We start from the raw sequence: 6,898 nt of genomic DNA on the forward strand, positions 1-6,898 counted from the left end.
CACGGGAATCCATCAAGCACTAACAAGATCCAATGTAGATACTGTGTACCTGCCTAAACTGAGTTTCCTGAGAAGTACTTCTCTTTTATCCCCCAGCCTCTGTCTCAGTGAGAGGACAACTTTGTGTGGTTCAAACCCCCCAATACTTGCACATCTGTAATGAATTCCAAACTCAGAAGACTTACTTCCTATTTTTCCCAATGTTTAGATTTGAACTGGGATCTTTGAAATCTAGAGGTTTCCTCAGTATTATATTAGCTTAGGAATTCCAAATATTTTAACCAAGGGGTATTGCAGGGGTAACTTCAACACAGAGAAAATTACTTTCCTGGATGCCAGTGAACTCAGGGTCATGCCGTTGGCTTCAGTGTGATGAGGGCTCATTCTGAAAACTCTAGTTGTACTTCTGGAGGGCTGCTAGAGTGAGAGAAGATCCTGAGGATCTACAGTTCACTGACAAATTGCTTGAGTCTGGAAATATTCAAAACACTTGCAGTCTTTTATTGTTACAGTTAAGAATATGCTTGGAAATGTATATCATTCAACTTAAACAGAATGATGTAGGTCCTGAATAGCTCTCATGACAGTCTGACTCAGAAAAAAAAAATGCATTTCACAGATATCTTCAGGGATTCCATTTTAAAGAGTTCTTATAACTGCACACATAAATATTAGAAAGAAAAAAAAAGCATAGGGAATGTTCCTTTAAAAGGCACTCCAGGGAAACTCAGTTTCAGGTCCTTAAAAAAATTACTACTGTCACACAATCAGCGATCTGCTGGAGAAGAAAAGGTCAGGCTCAGGAAGAACTTCAATTCACTTCAGGAAGATAATACAAACATCAATATCAGTAGCACAGATATTTGCTTAAGCTCACTGGCATCAATTGGTGTAACCGTTACTGAGAATTAAATGACCACAACAAATACTCAGTGGCAACTTTCTCAGCAAGTGGAACCAAATAAGATCCTTGGGACTCAGCTACTGTTCTCACACTCAAGACAACTCTGAAGGATTCTGCCAAAAGGTCAGGCCATTGCTGAATTCATAGACTTTCACTGCTGGCTGGATCAACTAGGCTTTTTGGAAACCAGAAAAACAAAAGCCAAGTCAGAAGGAAAGTTCTTTGTCTACAGCCAAGTGTCCAACAACTGTAAGTCTCCAGGGATGGTAGATGGTGAAGGACTGCGAACTTCTCTGTTCACAGAGAAGACAGAAAACAAAATCATTTTTCTTCCCTTATGATGCTGACTTTAAAAATAATAACTTGCCAATCACTCTTACTTAAAGTGCCAGGGAAGAAATAGTAATGGCAATTCATAGGCAGTGATGAGCTTTGGGTGTGAAAAAGAAGATGAGTACGGATAGCAGAACAAACAAAAAAGCATTACTTATTCCAGAAACTATTTTCACTTATGTCAAGTTTCTTAACTCCAAAGATAGGCATGCAAGAATTCATTTAAAAGCAGAAAACGACCTATTCCCCACCTGATCATAAATTCCAGGAAATGCCAAGCACTTTGATTATTGTGGCCCGTATGCCATGAATTCATTAAAACACAGACCTGTTTAAGTTACAGGAAGCATTGCTTTGTGGAATGAGCACCAGAGTGTGTCCTGGCTTGACTGTTCTAAGTGATGCTAGGCAATTTGCTCAGGTCTTTTTCTGTGTTCTAACTCTTCAACTGGAAAAAGAAAAGAGGAGGGGAGAGAGAGAAAGGAAGAGAAGGAAAGAAAGAAATTCTACATTTCTTCTGCTTATTATTCAGAAGTGCTGTGAGAATCGATGAATAGTATCCTTAGAACACTGAGCTGCATGCCTCAAGCTTGGCCCATGTCCCCATGAGACTCCACAGTGCCTGGGATGTTAAGAGGTTCACACTACAAACTTCCTCCTTTAGCAAGTCCCACTTGTAAATTATAGTTTCTTGATATTCTCTGATGTTATTTGTGTAGGGGGTAGGAGCTGACTGCTTATTTTTAAAATAATTTCCTAAGAAGAAGTTTTTCAAAAATATTAAAACATTTTAATTGGGGAAAGAAGTGAAAGGTAACATTTCACTCAGCGATAAATGGACTGATTCATTTACTCATTCCACAAACACGTACAGAGCCACTCCAGTGTGCCAGAAACTCTGTTAGCCTCTGGAAATGCAAAGCCAAATGAAGCAGGGCTTTAGCCTCAGGGAGCTTATGGTTTCATAGGAGAGGAAGAAGAAGGAGGCTGTGACCTAGCACTGTGCTGAGGATAATACTCAGTGCTAGAAGAGTCCATTGCAGTCACATCTAAATTGTACTGGAGTTTCCAGAACAGGGTATGCCGTGAGCTGGACTTAAAGACACAGAGAAATTAGAGAAGAAGAAAAGGGTATTCCAGGCAGAAGAAGTGGCACCTCAAAAATAGGCATGAATCAGCTTTACTACAATGTAGAGAAATATTAAATAAGATATATGTGTGAGAAGCACCTAAGGAAGAGTAGGCATTCAACAAACAGGTGAAACAAATGCGGTAGAGCCAGTAATAGAGCTAAAGAGAGCTTATGGTGGTGCCGGCATAAGTGCCTCACCTCATCCATGAGGTCCTGGAATTTATGGCTAGTAGGGGAACAGACAGGACAGTCAGAGTGGTACTCACGTGATACCAACCTTGGCCCTCCTGCCCTCACTTTTCACTCTCAGACCTCCAACTGTAGTTCTTGCCAAGGCACCTCTTTTAGGTAAAGAGAAAGTAACCATGTCAGATAGGATTTTCTCAGAATCACTGATTTTATAAGGTGCCTTGAAAAGCTGGGGACTGAATCATGTCTAGATTCATGACTATAGAATTGTAGAAAATGTGGAGACCTGCTAGCCAATGTGAGCTCCCTTAGCTGAAGGGATGCAGTTCTCTCTGGATGCAGTGGTTTGAGAACTTAGAGATTATGCTTTGGTGAATTAGAGCAGTTACCTTCTAAAAACACTAACGACAACCAACATTTATTGAGTTCCCACTAGTGCTAGGCCAAAAAACAAACAAACAAACAAAACAAGCTCTTGCTCAATCTCTATAACCTCTAATTAACATGTAAGGTTTTTGCTGTTCGTATTTTAAAGATAGTCATTTTTCTCAGTTCGGCATTCTGGAAAAGACATTTAGATCAAAGAGAATCACGTATACGATCTTTCCATTTATCACAGTTCCAGGACAAAAAGCTAGAAAAACCAAGTGTCTGCTGCCCCCATGTGGCCATAGTTCATCCTTCGCTTTCAGCAATTACATGAAAGTACATTCCATATACCAGCATCAGTAGAAGTGTGAAGGGGTGTGTGTGTGTGTGTGTGTGTGTGTGTGTTTGTGTGTGTGTGTGTGTGAAGAATTTGGGAGAATAAGGCTACGGTCTCATGTTAGGGGTTTCTCCTTTTCCATGTCCCTAGGAAAATCCTATGATAAAAATTGAAAAACTTTTAAATCTCTTCAGGACAGTTTGAGAGATCCCTGTATTAAGTTCTGGTTTATGCTTCAAAAAAAATTTTTTTAATCAAAGTATAGTTGGCAAACAATATTATATTAGTTTCAGGTGTACAACATAGTGATTCGACATTTGTATATATTATGATGTGTTCACCATGCTAAGTCTAGTAACTATCTGTCGCCGTGCAGTTATTACGATATTATTGACACATTCCCTGTGCTGCATACTATGTCCCCATGGTTCTTTATTTTATAACAGGAATTTTGTACCTCTTAATCCCCTTCACCTTTTTCACTGATCCTCCCTTCCCATCTGGCAACAGTCAGTCTGTTCTCTGTATCTATAGGTCTGTTTCTGGTTTTTGTTTGTTTGTTTGTTTATTCATTTGTTTCGTACTTTTAGATTCCACATATAAGTGAAATTACATGGTATTTGTCTTTCTTTGTCTGACTTATTCCATTCAGCATAATACCCTCTAGGTCCATCCATGTTGTCACAAATAGCAAGATTTCATGCTTTTTCATTGCTGAGTAATATTCCACTGTACAGATGTACCACTTCTTCTTTATCCATTCATTTGAATTGAAGGCCCTTATTCTGGCATTCTAAATTCTATACGTTTCTGCAATCTCTAAAATGGTAAAACAGTTCATGTCCAGGAATTCAGTAAACAAATTCTGGAAACTATTTCAACCAATGTTTTAGCTATGAGAGCTGTGCTGTGAGAGTTGTGAAGAATTTCAACCAAATTTCAAATTGGTTATTTTCAGGTCTTCTTCAATTAACCTCTCCATCCTGTACCTATTCCTTAAAAATATGTCATAGAATACATTTAGCCAAGCAAATACATTTGTTCTCCACACATAGGCCAATAACTACTGAATCAAATTATTCTCCCATATTTATTTCTCTTTTCTGAAACACTTACTTTATTCTTTTCAACACACCAATTCCTTCCACTCTAGGAAATTTCGACCCATAAATACAGCTTTTCTGTAAACTGTTCCCAGACTCCACTCAGAAAACTTAGTCAAGGCAATAATTTCAGCATCTTTCACCTGGAGGTAAAAAATAAAAGACAGAGACAGAAAGAGACAACGAGAGGGATGACTAGGAAACCTTTGCTATTTGTGTACTTACATGGAAACTACTCAAAAGCAAGGACTGCATCTAGTCTTTCCATTTTGCCTTCTCCTACTCTATTGCAATGGTAGATAGGTAGGTAGGTAGGTAGGTAGGTACATAGATAGATAGATGATAGATAGATAGATAGATAGATAGATAGATAGATAGATAGATAGACAGACAGATAGATATAGATAGATGAGAGAAAGTGGGGGAGAGAGAGATAAAGAGGAAGAGGCTTAATAATGAGAAGAGAGTTCAGGATATTATTTAAACTCATCTTTTTCAAGAAGAAATTTGAATTTTTTATTGTTGTTGTTTTGTTTTACAAAGAGCTTTATTGTTAGTGTCTTGTTGATAAGCAATCATACAGCTTTTGCTTAGACAGAGAACTAAATCTTTAACTCCCTCTCTGTGGTGGAAGTTTGGTAATCCAGAAGAATTCATACTCACTCTCCTCAACCAACCCCAATCTCCCCCAGCCCTGGGGCCACTTACATCCTTCTCCCTCATGCCACTCACTACCTTCTCTGCCTTGAATCATGGGCATAAACTAGAATTTTGAATTTTGAGATCATGTGTGAAGCATAATGAGAAAGGAAACCATAGCACATTGCATACACTTCTATACATGAAATTACTTCAAATTATTACATTTACAGATATGTATGTCTCCTCTGTTAAATGTCAGGCACCTTACATCTTGTGGATAAGAATCATGACTGCTTTGACTTTTATAAAAACAGCTTCCTTGATAAATAATTTATATGCCACAAAATTTCTTGTTTTTGAATGTATAATTCGACGATTTTTTGGAAATTTATGGAGCTGGGAAACCATCAACACAATCCAGTTTAATAACATTTTCATCGCTCCAAAAAGATCCTGCATGATGTTTGCAATCTCTACTCTCATCTCTCCAGCCTTGGGAGTCATTAAACAGCTTTCTATTCTTATAGATTTGCTTTTTCTGGACATTTATATAAATGGGAACATACAATATACGGTCTTTTGCTTCTGGTTTCTTTCTCTTAGCATAATGTTTTTGATATTTATCCATGTTATAGCATGTATCAGTACTTCAATCCTTTTTATTGCTCATCGAGTGGACATAACACATTTTGTTTATCCATATATCAGTTGATAAACATTTGAATTCCTTCTGTCTTTTGGCTATTATGAATAATGTTACTATGAACATGGTTGTACAAGTTATTGTGAGTAATGTTTTTATTTCTCTTGAGTAGATACCTCAAGAATTGTTAGACTGTATAGTAACTTTAAGAAACTACCAAACTTTTTTTCCAAAGTGGCTGTCCCATTTTATATTCCCACCAGGAATCTATGAAGATTATAGTTTCTCCACCTTTTCACCAACATTATAATGGGTATGAAGTGGTGTCTCATTGTGGTTTTTGTTTCCATTTCCATAAATATGAAGGATGCAGAGCAACTTTTCATGTGCTTATTGGTCATTTGTATATTTTCTTTGGTAAAATGTGTATTCAAGACATTTGCCCACTTTTTAATTGAGGTATTTCTTTTATTATTGAGTTGTAAGAGTTCTTTTGCACATTCTAGACACAAATCCTTTGTCAGAATATGATTTGAAAATATTTTTCTGATCTGTGGATTGTTTTTTCATTTTCTTAATAATGTCTTCTGAAGCACAAAGTTTTTATAATTTAGATGAAGTCCTATTTATCAATTTGTTCTTTTTGTGTATGGTGTGTTTTCAGTTATAGCTAAAAAAAATTTCACCTAACTCAATATTGCCACAATTCTCTCCCATGTTTTTCTTTAAAAGTTTTATAGTCTTAGCACTGATATTTAGTAAGTGACCACTTTTGAGTGAATTTTTTTCTATGTTGTGAGGTAAGGGTACAAATCTCTCCTTTTGCATGTAGATATCCAACTGTCCAAGCACCATCTGTTGAAAGACTTTGCTTTCTTCATTGCATTGTTTTGGTATCATTGTCAAAAATCAGTTGACAATAAATGTAAGGAATTTCTGGACTCTCAATTCTGTACTATTGTCTATTCTCATGACAATACCACTCTATCTAGATTACTGCAGTTTTACAGTATTTTTTATTTTTTAAATTTTATTTATTAATTTTTTAAGGATTTTTTTAAATACCAGTTTATTTTTTTCATACTATATATACATAATTTTTTTTAACATTTTATTTTTTATTTCTCCCCTCCCCACTCCCTTCTGGTAACCACTAGTCAATTGCCCATGTCCATGTGACTCTTTAACATGAAGTATTGGAATGATGCCCAGTTTCCTAAATCCCAAAAATAGTGTAAGATACAGA

The sequence above is a fragment of the Pteropus alecto genome, unplaced genomic scaffold (assembly GCF_000325575.1).
Source record: "Pteropus alecto unplaced genomic scaffold, ASM32557v1 scaffold392, whole genome shotgun sequence".
Classification (NCBI taxonomy): domain Eukaryota; kingdom Metazoa; phylum Chordata; class Mammalia; order Chiroptera; family Pteropodidae; genus Pteropus; species Pteropus alecto.